Consider the following 19,446-nt stretch of genomic DNA (forward strand, 5'->3'; position numbering starts at 1 on the left):
GGGGGGGTCACAAATTAATAATAATAATAATAATAATAATAATAATAATAATAATAATAATAATTTTTATTTATTTATACCCCGCCCTCCCCAGCCAAGGCTGGGCTCACACCAAATATAAACAACACCAAATGTAAAACAAATAATTAAAATACAATTCAACAACAAGACTAAATACATTAAAATTAGAAATGCAGCCTCATAAAAAGGGGGAAAGAAAGGGAAAATGGGGGAGGGGATCAGGTTGGTTCCAGGCCAAATGCCAGGCAGAACAACTCTGTCTTACAGGCCCTGTGGAAAGAAATCAGGTCCTGCAGGGCCCTGGTCTCAGGAGACAGAGCGTTCTACCAGGTCAGGGGCCAGTGTTGAGAAGGCCCTGGTTCTAGTTGAGGCTAATCTGATTTCCTTCGGGCCTGGGACCTCTAAGGTGTTACTATTTATGGACCTTACCGCGGGGCATACCAGGAGAGACGGTCCCGTAAGTACGAGGGTCCTAGGCCGTAAAGGGCTTTAAAGGTCAAAAGCGGCACCTTAAATAATAATAATAATATTATTATTATTATTATAATTTGTTATTTATACCCCACCCGTCTGGCCGGGTTCCCCCAGTCACTCTGGGCGGCTTCCAACAAAATATTAAAATACAGAAATCCATCAAACATTAAAAACTTCCCTAGACAGGGCTGCCTTGAGATGCCTTCTAAAGGTCTGGTAATTGTTGTTCTCTTTGACTTCTGGTGGGAAGGCATTCCACAGGGTGGGTGCCACTACTGAGAAGGCCCTCTGCCTGGTTCCCTGTAACTTGGCTTCTTGTAGCGAGGGAACCGCCAGAAGGCCCTCGGCGCTGGACCTCAGTGTCCGGGCAGATCTGACCCTGTACTCCACCGGGAGCCAGTGCAGCTGGAAAAGCACTGGGTGAATATGCTCCCATGGCAGGGACCCCGTGAGGAGCCTCGCTGCAGCATTCTGCACCCACTGGAGTTTTGGGGACAGCTTTAAGGGCAGCCCCGCGTAGAGCGAATTACAGTAGTCCAGCCTGGAAGTGACCGTCGCATGGATCACTGTGGCCAGGTCGGGGCGGGAAAGGTAAGGGACCAACTGCTTAATGCAGCGAAGGTGGAAAAAGAATTTCTCCATAATAGAATCATAGCAAGGACCTGTGTAAGTTATCAGTAAACATGGGAGGGAGTGGATATTGCCAGCAGGCAGCAGCCTAGCCAACTTATTAAGTAAATAATGCACCACAATTCCCTGTGTCAAAGTGAAGTGTCTTCTGGACAATGTGTGTGTAGTTAGAATGTCCATCTGGGTCATACTTTATGTCCATGAATTCATGCAGATAATTATAATACTATATCGCCTACAGCAAATAAACTCTTTGCATAGGATCATGATATAGCTTAGTCATTAGGTGGCACAGGATTTAGTTGTATCTGGGTGGAATCAGGAGTATCCTGTGCCCCTTATGTTCTTGTTTAAGTGGGACCATCACCTTCTTGTCAACTGGTGTTCCTCCTAAGCTTTCTGTGACACAAACTAATTGAAATGGATGTTTAACCATTTGACTTCTGGCACCTAAATTTGGTCATCATCATGCACAAGTAACTGCTGGAATAAAGGCTGTGGCGCCTGTGTTGAGCCTCAAACCCATAAGGTGTAGGTTTACCTTTGCCAGTACTCTCACCAAAACATGCTGCTACAGATCAGGTTTACACATCACACTTGAGTTTTGGGTGGTGTTGGAGCCATTCTGCTCCTGCCAAGTTTCAGGTTTTTAAAGTTTCCCACCACTTGGTATCTATATACTCCAGGCATAAAGGAGTTTTAATGATCCATACAGGAGAATGGTGGTGGTAGCACGAATAGGACCATCAACATGGGAATGATGCACAGAAATAGCTGCAACTTTGCAACTATTTGCTGGAAGATACTGCTTTCTGCATCTTCAGTTTAGCACTAATGCACAGAAGCAGCTCCACAGAAAGCACCAAATTGCTCTAGGTGATAATTTAAGAATTCTAAGGATGTGCATCTCAATTTTGTAATAGCAATAAACATTACCCGCATCATGACAAAATGCCCAACATCACAAGTTATGGCATGCAGCATTTTTATCAACCCTACTCTCATCAACCCTACAAAATCCATGGCTGGGGCTGATAGGAGTTGTAGTCCAAAACATCTGGAAGGCACCAGTTTTATGTAGTAAAAAAATATCAGCAGCTTTCAATAATTATTAAATTTCTTTCCTTTGAAATTTTGCCATTTTCTAACTATGAGCATGCCAGAATTTATTTGGTTAGCTTTTTGATGGCCAGCCATTAGTATGTTATTTGGAAAATGTTCATGGTAGACTGACCTTTATATTTCAATAAATTTTTGGCCCATTTTCCAATCCTGCTAGAATCCCCAAGGACAGGTACAACTTATCAGTTGTGATCTGTAAAGGCTACACACTCTTTATCATAGGTGGCACCACCACCACCAAGCAGCAAACAAGGGGACAGAAAGGCTGTACGCTTTTCAGTTACAATTATTAAGTCAAGTGAAGACTGAAGAAGGGAGGCTGCAGTTTGCATTGTCAAGGAGGCCTGTAGCATAGCACTATGCAGAATTGCATTTGTGAGATTTAACAGTTTGCTTTGGCCACTGTGCAAATTACTCTGTACTTCCTCAGCTGTGCTCTTGCTCTTCCCAGTTACTATTTAGTAGTAGAGGCCAGAATATACAAAACACATCTAAGGGACACAGTGAAATCTCTTTGTAGTTTTGTGTGTTTTTATTGCATATTTAAGTGAATGTCTGGTAATAAACACATTGCCCAGCCTGAGCTCTTTAAATAGGGCAGTTAAATGATGAATGACTTCTGAAATATGCAAGAGAACTAACTGAATTATTCTGGACCATAAAGAAAACATTTTGACTTGGACCCTAAGACTGCAATGGTATCCATGTCTGCTTATAAAGGAAATCCTATTAACTTCAGTGGAACTTAAGGAAATTCATAGACAGAATATTATTCATTTAGGCTCATATCTAGTCCCCCGTATGGGTTGTGCTCTCTTTCAGAGGAAGGTGAAAAGTTATACTTTTATGCCTTTCTCTTCCTCTCATCAGTCTTCTCCTACTTTGTATGTGTGATTTTCTTTGTTGACTGGTATTTTGTCAATGTCAGCAGTGCACCTACAGTGCAGTGGGTGCTTCCAGCCAGTTTCCTGCTGTTGATCAGGCAACAGTCTACTGTACTTGCAATCACCCTTGGAGAAACCGTAACAGGTTTCTGTAATGGAGTCCAGAGAAATCCAGATCACTGGATCCATATCTGAGGGTCCTAATCAATCAGGCCCCTCCCAAACAGGGTATCCCTCACCTCAGTGGTGGGGACAATTGTTCCAAGAGGTGCAGCCTTTAATCTCCTTGGGGGTCCATTGTGCCTCCCCAGGATCATGGGAGGGCTGTAGCTCAGGGGTAAAGTACTGTATCAGTTTTGCATGCAGAAGATTCCATGTTCAATTCCTAGCATCTCCGGGTAGGAAACTTGCATCTGAAACTCTGGAGTGCTGCTGCTTGTAAGTGTTAAGCTAGATGAACCAGGGGTCAGACTTTGGATAGGGCAGCTTCCTGTGTTCCCCTGAAGGTCTTCCCCAGTTCCAGATCTTCAGCCCTCTCTCTGGAATCAAGTTGGCAAGGTGCTGCCTTGTTACTGGCATTCTAGCCTCTCACTAGGATACTGGGAGAGATAACAATATTACCGTATACGCCACATGATGAACTTTGGCCTTGTGGTTCATACTTCTCCAGAACCCTCGGAGCAGGATGTGTTTTGGCTTAATCAGCTGCTGCAGTAGCAGTTCCTCTTGCCAGTGCTTAATAGCCTACCATGCTTGTGGTGGTGGTACTGCCGTCTCTACTGATTTTTTTCACCTGCTCTGCAGTTCCTGACAAGGGCGTACCCACCACGGGGCAAGTTAGGGCAGCTGCCCTACTCTAGAAGCAGGGCTGGTGGGCAGAGGCGGAGCACAGCCCGGCTGAGCGCGAGTTCGCCATTCCCGGCACGCCGGGGAGCTGGAGGGAGGGTGCAGCGCGGCGGGAATGGCGAGGCTAAGCGCGGCGGGGAACCAGAGAGCGCGGCGCGGCGGGCGGAAACGCTGAACTCGCGCTCCGCTGGGCTGGGCTCCGCCTCCGCCCACCAGCCCTGCTTCTAGGGAGGGGCACAGCCCGGCGGAGCGCGAGTTCGCCGTTCCCGCCCGCCGCGCTGCGCCCTCCCTCCAGCTCCCCGTCGCGCCCTCTGGCAAGGCCAAGCACGGCGGGGAACCAGAGAGCACGGCGCGGCGGGCAGGAACGCCGAACTCGCGCTCCGCTGGGCTGGGCTCCGCCTCCGCCCACCAGCCCTGCTTCTAGGGAGGGGCACAGCCTGGCGGAGCGCGAGTTCGCCGTTCCCGCCCACTTTGTGGCCCCTCCCCTTCCGTGCCTTGGCCCCTCCCCTTGCCCCCCCCTAGTTTTGATCCTGGGTATGCCCATGGTTCCTGACTCGCCGCAGTATTGACAGTCAACACATGATGTCTCTACTGCCTCCTGCTCTGTCCAATTTGCTGCTACTGTCAACATTTTAGATGGGCCCCCTGACACTTGAGAGAGAGGCTGGGGGGGGGGCTTAGATGGCTGAAGGGGGACCAAAGGGCACAACCCCCCACTTCCTTGAGTTAACTTAGGATACAAGCCATTGGTGATGCAAGTTTGAATTGCTTTAAATGGCACCTCCTCCTTCATGTGTCAGAAGAAATATGTGGCATTATACAGAGGGCCTGCTCAAAAGTACAGCATCCCCTATTAAAAATAAAATCAACAGCATACATACATACATGTGCTGTAATCTGAATGTGCTTCTAGCATGCAGCAGTTGGTAGAACTACACCTACTTGCATCGTTTGGTCTGTCAGAAACAAAATGGGTAGATTGCGCTTAGGTAATGAGCAAACAGAAGTAGGGTGTGGTGACAGTGAGCATACATGTGACAAAACCAGTCACACAAAAACATTGCTAGGTTTCTATACCAGTGGTGACTGTGGATGTGTGTATAATGGGTTGTTTTTACTTCTTTTTTGCAGTAGTGAGAAATCTGGATTAAATAGGAGTTTAAAATACTTTGTGGCATTTTGATGCTGGCAGTATTGTGTAGATGCGATGAAAAACTTGCATGCATGAGTAACACCGATTCCAGGACAAACTCTGATATGGAAGCACCCTGTATGCGAGGTCTTGAGGTATCGCAGAGACACTATGGCTTCAGAAGCACTGACAGAACCGAAGAGCTTATAAGCTTACAGCCATTTAACTGGCTGCCCAGGGGAATGGGAAAAATGTCAAAAACAGGATTACGAGCAAATTTTCCTATGTTATACAACTTTGGTGGTCAGCACCATACATTTCCTCCCTGACAGTTATTGCATAAGGCTGTACATCAAGCTGCCCATCCTTTTGTAATGACTACAAGGCTCTGATCTCTCTCTCTTTTTTTAAGCATTTTATCAGTGGACTTGAATAGAGTGCCTCAGGTTTGTAACAGAAAAATGCTAATTGACAGTCATTCCCTTAGTTCACCACAGGGAGTTGGTTCTCATCTCTGGCTCTTGGTTAAGGCTTAATTTTAAATGATAGCAGTGAAATAGAATAAGTAACTTTAAAATAGCTTTGTAGCCCTAAAGTGTTGCTATCGTTAGCTGCCAAGGTGGTATCCCCCCCCCGCCTCTTTCGGTAAAAAAACAAACTTGAGGGGCAACTGCCTCCCAATTACATTGTAGTTTAGAAGGGGCAACAGGCTTCAACTTTTTTTCTTTTATCTTTAGGGCCTTCTCCAATTTAATAATAATAATAATAATAATAATAATAATAATAATAATAATAAATTTCACCTCTATACCATTTTTTAAAACAACAAAAAAATCACCTTATGCATCAGTAGATGTGCAGTTGTTACTCATTTGTTGTCTTCCCTCAAGGAAGCTCTTTATTGTGGGAACAAGTACCACGTTTCCCCATAGGTCAAACAAAAACATTATGCTGGGAAATTTTTACCTTCCCCTACAAAGCATGCCAATCACGGCAATGAAGTGTAGTGTTGTTGTTTTCTTGTGTGTATGTGGTGTGGGCACCTACTGTGTGCCTCTGATATCACTAATTGCATGTGACTAAATCTCTCTCTTCATGCTTCTGCTGGTTTGCAAACACTTAAAATGTGTTCTGCTCTTCTTTTTAAAACTTGATTAGAGAGTGAGCTCTCCTTCAGACCTAGCTTGAGTATAGAGCGGGCTCCTGAGAACTTAGTTAGAAGCAAGGCCTGTTGAACTCAATGGGATTTCTGAGTAAATATGCATAGGATCAGGCTGTAAGACATTTTTTTTAAAAAAGTCCAGTTTCTTTTGAATGTCTGGAAAGGACTTCAATCGTTTCCTTGCATCTGTTAGTGGAACCAAAGAGCTCTGAGATTCCAGAACTGAAAAAAATGTAGAGTGGCACAAGATTTGTTTGTGCACATAATTTGTGCATGTGTGTAGAGTGGTGTGGTGAAGAGAGGTACATTGTAGTGAAAACAAAAATCCAAATCCCTTCCTGGAAGCTGAGACGAAACCCTGGAAAGGGTTAAGGCTGGTTTGGCCGGGCTCTGTTGTGCGTATGCAATAATCTGTGTGGCTCTCTTGGCCGCCTGACAAAGTGTTGCCTCCTTCTCCCCCCCCCCCCCGCTTCTCCTCCTCCTCCTCCCCTTTGCATGAAGTAGGATCCTTGAGCTGATGCAGAGGCAGCCAACTGCTCCATATTTGGCTTCTATTACACATTTACATACTGGAGAAGAGAGGAGCGAGCTTCTATACCGCAGACATCATTTCTACTACAGTTGGTGAGAAGACATCTGTGTCACAGCGCGGGAGGAGAGAAATAGCACAGTGTTGTTGTTGTGTTTTTTTCCTCCTTTTTAAATATTACAAAACCCCAAGCCCTTGCGATCAGCTGGCAAGATATTGTGAGTCCTTTTTTTTTTTTGGTCCGTCCCGTTCTCGAACCCCACTGACACTTTACAGTAAGTGGCTTTTTAAAGGAAAAAGACAACCCTCTGCTTTCGCTTCTCTTTCTCCACTCTCCTGACCCCTCCTCGATTGCAAACCTCCAGAGATTTCCAGCTTTGGGGCGGGGGCGGGGGGTGGCGAGGAAAAACACACCGACACAAGAAATACGCAGGGCCGGCTGTTGGAAGAGGGGGACAGGACAGGAGGGACTGTGATGCGCTGTCACCCTGAAAGTATCTCTTTGCTCGAGCCGGTCCCCGCATCTTCCCTCTGCCCACCCCCATCCCGTGCTGAGGAGGCTGGAGGTGTAGGAGGAAGGGGAAGCCAGGCCAGGAAGCGATCGGCTTGCTGTGTGTGCGAGCGAAAGGCGGGCCGGTGGGGAGGAGGAGGAGGGTATGGTGCCGCTGGCTGGAGTCGTTCTTGCGCTCGGTGTATATGCGAGAAATGCACCCCCACCCCACCCCACCCCCGCTTATGCAAGCAAAGAAACATAAAGAAGTGTTCTTCCCTTCCCTTCCCCCTCTCCTCGCCGGTATTTGGCTTGTTTTCGAGTGTATTTGCCTGCGTGTGCACTGGTGTCAGCAAGGCAGACTGGCTGTGCGCGCCTGCCTCTGCCTTTGCTGCGCCCTGAGAGGCACTGGCGACAGAGACCGGCCGAGGGCGAGTGCGCGGAGTTCACGCAGGGCCTGGGTTTTGTGTGTCCCGAAGCAACGCCCTCCTGCTCCGCTGCCGCCGCCGCTGTCTGGCTGGAGCTGCGTCCTCTCTTGCTGCTGCTGCCGCCGCCGCCGCCGCCGCCGCTGCTCCTCCTGAAGGCCGGCTCAGCTGCTGTGGGCGAGCGGAGCATTGCGCGCCCTCCCTCTCCTCTCCTCCCCCCCCCCCGCCAACGCCGCCTGGCTTCATAGTAGGGAGGGCCGGTCCTCGTTGCACTGTGTAGTACGGGGCTGGGTGGTTGCCGGAGGGGTGAATGAAGCGAGGAGGCGGAGGAGGAGGCGGCGGCGCTGGGACTGGGATGTGCCCGGCAGCGGCAGCAGCAAGCAGCAGCAGCTCCTCTTCCACTATGCTCCTACATTCAGGGCCCAGGTCGGCTGCAGACTCCTCCGGGTACTTCAGCCAGGAGTCATTGAGTGAGTGAAGGCCACTGCCGGGCACCCGGAGAGGAGGTAGGGGGTCCTTTGGACGGGCAGGCCTGCGCTCCCCCTTCTCTTCACCTTGACACCATCCTCCAAAAGGCAGCTCCTGCTGTTTTCCTCTCGCCTTCCTCCTCCAGTCTTTCCCGGCAAAGAAAAATACGCACAGTCCAGTTTCTCCAAGAGATTTCTCTCAAGATTCTTTCTGGTTTCCAGGAACGGATGGGTTCATCTCTGGACATGGCAAGATCCCCCCTTTTAAATTGGGGGAGGGAGGGGGGGGAAATAGATTTCTGAGCCTGACACTGTTTGCAATTCGTTACATGCCTCCAGTGCCCTGCTGCCCTCCCATCTCGTTCAAAAATATGTATTTTTTTTTAAAAAAAGTTAAGGTCCCTTTAATATTTCAAAGCATGAATAATCTGCCTGCATAATTGTATTTCTCTTAAGAAGCAGTTGAGTTTTTTTCTACCGGTAGATACGTTGGCAGCTACTGGAAATACCAGCAAGGAAAATAACATAACATTTAAAAGGCAGTATTGAATATGTTTGGGGGTTGTTGTTTTTTTACAGGTAAAATTATGAGATAGCAATGATAGAAAAGAGCAAATTCAAAGCTTGTTATATAATGCCACACTATGTGGACAACAAGAACAAGCTATTTTTATTTTGTTTACCGTATGGTATGCAATAGGGACTCTTCCAAAATAATATTTCTCCCCTGTGATTCTGAACCCATGGTACAATTGGGGGGGGGACAGAAGCCCACAACTTGACATGTTATGCAAAATACTGCTTTGCACAATTATCTGTTTATGCACTCGCTTACACACGCGATTGTGCAGATGCATCCCTTGAGTTTGTGGATCCTCTTATCTTTCAATATGGATAGAAAATATTTCACAATACAGGTAATTAAATGTTTAGTGATTCCTGTTATATATTTTATGCAGCTAACAGTTAGTTACATATGTTTGAATATAGACAGTTACTTTGCTGACATTTTAGGCAGTCCTGTTTCAGTTTCTGATGAAACACTTAACAGCAAATTCAGATTTCCTCTGTGAATGTGGATTTGTTTGTCTGGCTGGTGAGGACAGCCTAGTTTTATTGCTCTCAGGAACAGGGGTTATGAATGAGGAAGAGATAATTGAAAGAGAGAGAGAGAGAGAGAGAGGCTGTATTGCTGGAGTTATTTTGAGCAACTAAGAAGCATACATTATCATACGAGGCTGTCATTTTTATCTTTCCTTTAAAAAAATCACAGGTCAGTTTTGTTAAATAGATGGCTTTACTCATCAATTGTGTAACACAGGACAAAAAACTGATAGATTTTCTACAGCTTGCTCTGTGTGTGTGTGTGTGTGTGTGTGTGCGAGTGATCATGTAGAGACATGTCAATGGTGTAGATTTCCAGTGCACTCACTCTAGCCCTGATCAGTCATGTAATTAGATCGGGCTGCCATGGTAACAGACAGTATTCATCGTCCATTCAGGTGCGTTTTTTTTCTAGTGACTGGGATACCTCAAATGGTGCCTTTACTGCAGGGATGAGCAACTTGTTAAGCTGTGTGTATTGTGTGCTGCAGCTTTTTTTTGCATTTGATTTACATAATTTGCATGTGATTTGAAACGGAAGGTGTCACGTAACAGCACTTCTGTCATATCAGTAGCAGTTTGTACTTTGAGTCAGAAGTTGCAGTTCTTAAGCTTTTCTGTAGATGGTTAGTAATTATTTGAGATGTTTGCTAACACTTTTTAGTAGTGAGAGTGAGATGTAGTGAGATGTCAGAGAGAGAAATGGTCTTGTTGCTCCACCTCCTGCCCTGTAAAATTCTGGATGGTGGGGGCCTTTCCCTCTATCAACTTTGGGAGCTGTATGGGGCAGCCGGTTCCCTTTGCAGCTGTAATAGGTTAGCTAAAGGGCCTGTTTATGGTAGATAGCATGGCCTATTATCTTTTAAAAACGTGGAGAAGCTTCTTTATCTCTCATACCACAGTTGCTGTCTGTGTGCAAAGTTTGGTATTTTCGAGGTAAGAAACCCTCTGTGACATCTTCCAAGAGTGCTTGGAATGACAACTAAAAATATGACAATTGTTTATTTGAAAACAACAAGAACAGGATTTTCTTTAAAATGTGAGATTAAATTGCTAATAAATTGTGTTTTCAATTTTTTGTCTTCTCTATCATGAACTCTTCCCTCCTGCCCATAAAACCCTCTTTACATATTTAGGAATTAAACTAGATGTTTTAGGGGCTAAAGGAATCTGGCCCTCATGTTGAAATCGATTTCCAGCCTGCTTTTGAGACATATGTTGATCATATGTGTAACATATGTTGATCATATGTTTATTGTATGAATGGTTGTACCTTGTGTGCATCTGTAAAAAGCTATGCATCTCTGCATCACAACTATGTCTAAACTGTTCAAAGCATCCAAATACACATAAGGGATTCCAGTCCTAAAAAACAAAAAGGGTGCAGAAGTATGAACTTGCTGTTTCCTGGAATGAGTCTTCTGACCGTGCTGTTATATGACTGACTTTTACATCCTCACCAAGTTTGACAATAAGGCATAGTCTTAAAAGTAATTAATTGTCTTTGATATCAGGCTTCTTGTCTTTGTTTTTAATCCCTGAAAATTTAAGGAAGTTAATCCTGAATCATGTCAGTTGATTTCCCCACAAATAGATTTTGGTTAGCTAGACAATGAAATTTGCATAAAGATAACATGGGTGTGTGGTGTTAAGTGAGCCAGCAAATATCTGTGCTTCTTACAGCTGCTTCAGAATTTATATTGAAACATTTCTATTGCAGTCTGATGCTTTTGGTTGAGTGTTGAACTATTTTAAAGGCAAGAGTTGCATGTAAAGCTTGGAAAGTATTTAGAAGCTGAAGAGACTGGTTTTTTTTAGTTTGAAGTTTGCAACTCAGAATGACAGAACTTAATAAATTAAGTTTAGTGCTAAATGCACTGGCACGAATGGGACTTCGTTTTGTTATGGGATATTTCCAATGTCCTCTCGAGAAAAAGTTTAGAGAAAATAAAACCAACTTGAACTCCAAATTATTTTATTGTTAGTGCTTAGGTAATTGGTTAGTAGTTTTTTGTTTAAAATTTAGTTTCACTTTTTAAATCATAACATTAAATGGAGGAAACAGCAAAGGGCTTTTACTGTTAATGCATTTAAAATACAAAATAAAAATACTTCAATATTGAAAATGGTTTATATTTTCACATTGCCATTTCCAGGATATATTTAACAGACAAATTTTACCACACTCAAAAGTTGAATTATTGTGTCATCAGACAAATTGTTCAGAGATAAAATGGAAAAAAATCAAAACAAAACATCAAAGTAATTTTAACCATTAATAGTTCTGAGATTGGAAATATTTGTATTTTAGATCATGTACTACAAATATGTTCAGTCTCTGATGGAGTGTAGCTGAACTGGCAGGTTTCACTTTGTCTGCCAAGCCTCATCTGATTGGCTTTTGGGAGCAGTTTCTCACACCGAGAAGGCCCAAATCTTTCATGCAGTCAGGCAGCCTGGGCAGTGCTATAAAGGAAGGCTGCATGTAGCTTCCAGTCTGCACCACCTTCTCTTCAATTTTTGTTTTGGGCCAGTGTGTCCGAGCCACTAGACCGAAAACAGAAGGCGGACAAGAATGTAGTATGGAAAGTGAAACAGCCTTATAGAATTAATGGCACAGAATGTGAGTCTCTGTATTGCATAATGGGAGTATTGGTACATCTTGTTGTATGCTGATTTGTTTATAATGCGAGGCTTTATGTGCTTCCAGGAATGCTTTAGATGTGTGATTGAGATGTCTGGAAAGCCAATTGTATGTTCCCCCCCTGGAGCTCATTATGGAAACATTAACCAAAAGGGCTTTTATTTTAAAGGATATTATGTAAAACTGCTCCACAACTTATTTTTCAAATCACATCAAATGTATTTTACAGTAGAACAAGCTATCTTGTGAAATACGACACATGATCTCGTTCTTTGCTTGCTGACAGCCAGAGGCAATACTTACTTTGGTGTCGGTGGGAGCAAGAGCAGACCTCACTTTTCCTTTCCTTTGCTGCCATAATAGTGAATGTTGTCTGAAATATTTACTAGCTTGGAAGCATAATTCGGTAAGAGGCTCTTTCTGTGGGACATGCTGAGCATATCCCTGAGTTCTTCACTGGTCCTATGAGCTGTTGAGTGATTAAATGTTTAAATGCAATTCATGCATTTAGTTCAAATAACAGGCAGACTACTATACTGTGCCCGCTTACCTGGGAGCAATCATCAATGACTAGGTCTGTCTTCTAAGTAGATTGGTATAGGATTGTGCTGTAGGCTGGGCCTTTTATTGGGGACAAATGTGAATTGTATAGAAACTTCATCACCATACTGAGACAGAGATAAGCTGGGAATACTTTATTATCCCCAAAGAAAGATTTATTGTGATATTTAAACTGTAAACAACAACAACAGCAACAACGCCAAACCCTTTCCAGTTACAGCTTTTTTGCTGCTTTTATCTATGTGTCAAAATACACTATATCAACATTACATTGATATGTCTGGAATATGACATGGAAAAATGCCATTCTAAATTCATATTTTGTTTTGTTTAAGATAATAAATTTTCACATGTGAAATCACATGTAAATAACAAAATGTGGATGTTTTACTGATTGATTGTAATAAAACCTCTAAGCAGGTTGCAAGAAATATTAAAATTATTAAAAAACGGTTTAAAAACAAGTGTTTAAAACATTTTTAACACATGCAGACTTTTCTATGGGAGTTTGTAAAACTCGCCGATTTTTTTATTTAATGTGAGATACTCATGCTCCCCAGTATCAATTTAGATACTATCTAATGTGAGTATCTTTTAAAATTTATATTGGTGGCATTAATTCCACTTTTTTTTTTTTACAAAGAAAAGGGTCATAGTGATTTAATGATCCATTGGATCTTTTACAGTGTAATTCCACCAAGAAACAGGAATTATCAGCACATTTCCTTTACCCAGAATTTTATTTAAATGGGGCTTCCACAGGCAAACATTTTGTAGAAGGTTCCATATGAAATTCATCCAAATTAAGCAGAGAAATGAGGGGTGTAAGGCAGAGGTGAGGAATCTGTGGCTTTCCAGAACTTACTGAACCATAAATCCAATCATTCCCGACTACTGGCCATGCTGACTTCGGCTGATGGAAATCGAAAGGCCACAGACTTCCCATCTTGTATGTAAGATATGGAGGTGTGTACGGGTTGATAGACCCACACTTTCAATAAGAAAAAGTTTAGCTCTTCCTTTTGCTGTCCAGGGAAACAGGAGTGGCGTGTGTCTTGTAAAATAGTGTGGTAGAAAAAGGAACATACCTGTTTCCTGTTCTGATAATTAATGCAATTTATTTCATATAATTTTCTGAAATATAATTTATTTCATGCAATTTTCTGATAATTGCATGAAAGAGGAACTCGCCATATGCTCTCCTGCCTGTGAGTTGACATCTGCCATCACCAATAAAAATCCAATTGTCCAGAACTTGGTGTAGGCAACGGAATTCTTGGTGGTGGCGTCCCATCCATCTGACAGGTTTTTCTCCTTTGTCAGACCTCTGATGAACAGCAGTGGCCTATATTTTAGAATGTAGATGGACAAAACGACTTGTATACTTAATTTTAAATAAGAGGTTGTACTGTTGTGAAAATGTAGTTGGATTGTTTTGCATTATTTGATCCCTTGTAACCCTCCCTAAGGGGGTTTCATCTGAAAGCTTGTGCATCCCAACAGAGAAGTAAACCTTTTAATGTACAATGATATTTTATTACTTAATAATTGCTCTCTTATTGGGTGTGTTAATTATATTTTGAGATAAGGTGGTGTGTGGTTTATTTTAAAATAATATTAATATATAGAGATAACACTTTCTTTGTTGTAAGGGGGTGGCTCCTCCATTCCTTGTTTTGTAAGATGAGACACTGCCCCATCCTAGTCCTTTTGCTGGTACACTGGTACCTTGGGTTAAGAACTTAATTCGTTCTGGAGGTCCGTTCTGGAGGTCTGAAACTGTTCTTAACCTGAGGTACCACTTTAGCTAATGGGACCTCCCGCTGCTGCCACACTGCTACTGCACGATTTCTGTTCTCATCCTGAAGTAAAGTTCTTAACCCAAGGTACTATTTCTGGATTAGCGTAGTCTGTAACCTGAAGCGTCTATAACACGAGGTACAGTGTTTCTCCGAAAACAAGACACCGTCTTATATTAATTTTTCCTCAAAAAAACACACACTAAGGCTTATTTTCAGGGGATGTCTTTTTTTCCTCCTGCCGTGGCCAGCATTGCTGCTATGCCTATCACTATGTCTTATTTTCAGGGTATGGCTTATATTCCTTGAATGCTTAAAAATCCTGCTATGGCTTATTTTATGACTACGTCATGCAACTGGTACAAGTCCTCTTCATAGCTGTCAACTTTCGGATTTGAAAATAAGGGATCAGCAGCCTCACCTGTCCCGGGGACAGTCTACGGCAGGCATAGGCAAGCTTGGACCTCCAGATGTTTTGGAACAGCAACTCCCACGATCCCTGAGCACTGGCCCTGTTAGCTAGGGATCATGGGAGTTGTAGTTCCAAAGCATCTGGCAATGCAAAAAAGGGAGGGTTGACAGCTATGACTCTTGGGCTGCTGGTCCTAGCATGACTGGATGCTAACAAATACTAGGCAGGTAGAAATAGGTCAATGCAGCAGACTCTGTGATGGCCAAAATGCCTTAAAGAGAATTTGTAGGGGAATTGTCCCTGCATTTGTATCTGATGTGCCCTCTCTTCCTAATTCTGCACTCTCCACCGGTTTGCATGCCCTTGCTGTGTGGCACCTGACAATATAGGCTGTTCTTATACTTTCACATGCCACAGTTCAGCCTGCTCCAAAGTAGGTACTGTAGCCAGTGCTGCATTTGATGAAACATTGTGAAAACTTTGTGAATGCTCGCATATAGCTTCTGTGGTACTTTACTGCATTCTTTTAGTAGAAATGCAGCTGACTGTCATTTGCTCTCCCACTGTGTTGCATTCTGACTTGCAGGACATTCGTTGTTTTGTGCTCCACCATATCACCAGGGCTTTATAGTTAGAAAGAGAGAGCTGTGTTAAAATGTAATTAAAATCAGGCTAAAATAAAATGTGCAAAAAAGAGGGCATGTAATGCTTCTAAAAACAGGAGTGATGTAGAAGTTAGGAAATGAAAAATGAATCTAGAGTTCTGCGTATGATTCATTTTTATTTTCATTTGGCTTTAGGAGTCTTAAATCGTAAGGTTTAGTGGAATCTGGCTTTCAAGCAAATTTCTGCAACTCTTTGTTAGAAAACCTAGGTATTTGCTCTCTAAGGTTGGTGTCTGAAAAGTTTTACTGAATCTAGTATCCTTTCCAAGAGACAGAAAGCCGGTTTTCCAAAAATATGTTCGGATTCCTTTTTGAACAAACGTCTAGGCCCCATTTTTAAGCAATAAATAACCAGTTTAATTTCCAGAGGGTAGGTAGCAGTGTTAGCCTCTTCCAGCACATATAGCAGAATCTTGTGGCACTTTAAGACTGTTATATTTACAGTGGCATACATTTTCTGCAGCACATTTCATCAGGTAAAAGTTATTCTGCACAGTCAAAAACAGGCTTCAGATTTTTGCTAGAAGTGTCCTTGCACTTTATACATGAGTGGGTGAATTAACAGTTGTTTTTCCCTCCCTTCTCTTCAGTTTTTGGATCAACAGCCACAACAACAATCTAAGCTCTGAGTTTCTTCAGCCTCCTTGATAAGAGATCCAACACCACAGTATATATTTTCATCTTTGAAAGGTGCTATGTAAAATAAGGTGAGAATTAAAAATCTTAAATATCATATGTTAATGTGCCACACATCTCTTATAGATAACCTTATACTGAGGTGGACCTAGATAACTTTTTACATACCTCCTATTCATATGATTTTTGTATATAAAATATTTTTTACTACTCAGTCCTAGGAGTTGCACACAAACTGTAGCATCTGAAATATTTAATATTTCCTCCCACTTTCTGAGTCTTCCCAGCAAAGTTCACCCTTTCTGATTTTGTTGTTGCCGTTGATTTCTGCTGTAACTGGTAGTGTCATTTGTTCTGGTGGGGGGGGGAATTTCTTTTAAAATGTATAAACTTAATGGTTTAAATTTTGTTTTAAATTGCTTGTTAGTTCATCTCCTGGAGGTTGAGTTTAAAATCACCCTCTGTACTAGTGGTGACCTTAAAATTAGACCAGAAGCCTGATCAATCACAAGTACTGAATATGAATGGAAAAATAGCAGTATTTGACCTGTGTCAGGTGAAGCATAAATAACAAAAATCTTGTTTGCATTTTACTGGCTTTTAAGTTGTATGAATATCACACCCTCAGAATGATTCCAGCTTCCAATTTTTCTCTTCTAATGACTTTGCTTTAAGAATCTAATTTTATGTTTTTGGTTTATAATATCACCATATCAGTTACTGTTGACTGAAGTACCTCTCTTCTACAACCATTACTGTTTTAATATGGTTTAACTAACATAAGCAAAATACAAAAATTAAAATGGTGTGAAGCAATTCAAAGTGGTGAAGTGTGAAGAACTTGTATAAACCCAGGAAATGACATGACTATAGTAGTCTTCTTGTGGAAATCTGATAAAGCTATCATTGGAAGAGCTTTTTAAAATATGCAGAAGGTCTTACTGAATCACACAGTGCATAATTTGCATTTTATTGTGGCTGTGAGCTGGGGTGTTGCTCTTTAAAGGAGAGTCATTTCAACAACCAGCTGCATGTAAAGACATGCACTTTCTGGTCCACGGTATGTAGCTGGTATGGAGGAGGTGTATTTAAATCATGCCACTTAGGAGCCTTACTCTTTCTGAATGATTAATGCCAGACAAAACACTTTGATACTTTCACGTTAATGCACTTTGTTGTTTTAGGAAGCAAAATTGCACAATGAATAACAGATCATCAGGTGGGATAAGCTGTGTTGTAGTAGTGTTAGTGTTTATTCAGAGCCAGCAGCAGTGCGTTTTTGAAATAAACTGCGCTTGCCAGTTGCCATCACTGCTGTGCTCCTGGGGGTGACTAGGATACCCCTGTGTTGCACACTGGTAGGGCAATGCTGCTCTTGCATGGATACCTATAGCAGTGTGCACAGGAGGGAAGTACTATTGGTTCAGGTTCCTATAAAGGTAAAGGGACCCCTGACTATTAGGTCTAGTCACAGACGGCTCTGGGGTTGCGGCGCTCATCTCGCTTTATTGGCCGAGGGAGCCGGCGTACAGCTTCCGGGTCATGTGGTCAGCATGACGAAGCCGCTTCTGGCGAACCAGAGCAGCGCACGGAAACGCCGTTTACCTTCCCGCTTGGAGCGGTACCTATTTATCTACTTGCACTTTGACATGCTTTCGAACTGCTAGGTGGGCAGGAGCAGGGACCGAGCAACGGGAGCTCACCCCAATCGGCAAGCCCTAGACTCTGTGGTTTAAGCCACAGCGCCACTCATCCCTTGCTCAGGTTCCCATAGGCTTCCATAAAAACTGTGAATTTTCGCACATCCCCTCCCAACTCCCCAATCAGTTGACAGTGCCAGCTGGGATTTTACAATTTGCACTACTACACTGCTTGCTGCAGCTTGGAGCACTACATACTTGTGTTTAATTGTCATAGCAGTGTTTCTGTTTGTTATGATGTCTGATGTAGAAAAGCCTCATATTTAATAGACGTTTTCCCCCTTCCTAATATTAATCAAGCCTAAGTGACTTGTGAAAGCCTGCAGTTCATTGTTTGAAATGTATTACAACATTTAGTATTTCCATTTCCTGCATCTTAAACCAATATTGTAAACATTAAGAGAACATTTTGCAGGGATAGTTGAATATTGCGGGCAAACCCATCAGTGGTAAAGGTGGCTTTTCTTTTCTTTTTAATGGTGGCTTTTCTAAGGAGAAGGTGGGTGGACTTGGAATTGCTTATCTAGGCACATTCATGTTTGTTTGTTAATTCTTTTACATAAGCCTGACAAGAATATAGTACTGTCCTGTAGCATTCTGGGTAGTCTATAATAATTCTTGCAAAATTTGCAAAGCTCTGATCTAGTCAGATGAAAAGTGCACAGAGCATGATTAAAATATTTTTTTTAAATGAAATAATGAAGATTGCCCAATTTAGTTCTACTTGGGGTAGATCCATTGACATTAATAGGCATGTAAATTAATAATGTAGACCCAATGAAATAAACCATGTAAATATGAATTTCATTGGGTTTACTCTGCATAGGACGTAGTTGGAGAGTTACCCTGAGAGGAAACTTTGCTGAAATGGGACTGTGTATGTTTATGCTGAACAAACAGTAGGCACTGACAGCTTCAGCACTGAAGCTCACCTGTTTAAGGGCAATTGATCCAGAAACCTCTTCTCTCTCACCCTCACCCCTGCCTGCCCCCTTCATTAGCTGAGTGGTGCGGTGAGTACTGAACATCTTGAATTCTTTTCATGCATGAAGGGCCTGTATGGCTATACAGTGGTACCTCTGGTTAAGAACGTAATTCGTTCCAGAGGTCCTTTCTTACCCTGAAACTGTTCTTAACCCGAGGTACCACTTTAGCTCTGCTGTTGCGCCACCACCGCACGATTTCTGTCCTCATCCTGAAGCAAAGTTCTTAACCCAAGGTACTATTTCTGGGTTAGCGGAGTCTGTAGCCTGAAGCGTCTGTAACCCGAGGTACCACTGTATTAAGTACGTTTTGGAGTTGAATTTCATAAGCTCAAATTCAATACCGGTAGTCATTATTTACTCCATTGTGCGTTTACATACTTACGAGCTAACATCTGAGTTCACAAGTTCCACTACAGATGCAGCTCACTCCCAGTATGAGGGATTGACATAGCCTCTAAAGCAACTTTTTCTGGTCCCTTCATGACCCCACTGATTTTAATTTGCTGGCAGTTAAAAAAAAATCTAGACAGTGCCAGGGAGGGTGGAGCCTAATGTTGTGATGGGGGGTGCCAAACACCCCCACCCTGGTCATGATCTGTCTGCTTGTGTGTGTGCAAGCTTGTGAGAGTGCAGGGTACTGTCCTGTAGCATTCTGGGTGGCCACACCCAGTTTCGCCAAACTGGCTCTCAGAGGGTTGGCCATGGGACAATGGGGACACTTGATCTACAGTGAAGGAACTTGTGCTTTTATTTATTT

The 19,446-nt window shown here is 42.9% G+C and overlaps 1 protein-coding gene across 27 annotated transcripts in view; it reads left to right on the plus strand.

Moving 5' to 3' along the window:
• The window catches only part of ATXN1 (ataxin 1), a 202,769-nt gene that overhangs the window by 6,083 nt on the left and 177,240 nt on the right, over positions 1-19,446 (plus strand). For 4 of the 27 annotated variants that reach the window (XM_088675227.1, XM_060277959.2, XM_035124726.3 and 1 more), the window contains exons 1-2: positions 7,862-8,221; positions 15,958-16,074. The gene's annotated coding sequence lies outside the window, so the exon portion shown is untranslated. Of the gene's footprint in view, positions 1-6,757; positions 7,076-7,644; positions 9,100-11,771; positions 11,910-15,957; positions 16,075-19,446 lie in introns of those variants that run through there. The other 23 variants (XM_060277960.2, XM_035124737.3, XM_088675224.1 and 20 more) reach the window with 16 other exon arrangements.

This window comes from Zootoca vivipara, chromosome 8 (genome assembly GCF_965207765.1).
Source record: "Zootoca vivipara chromosome 8, rZooViv2.hap1.1, whole genome shotgun sequence".
NCBI lineage: Eukaryota > Metazoa > Chordata > Lepidosauria > Squamata > Lacertidae > Zootoca > Zootoca vivipara.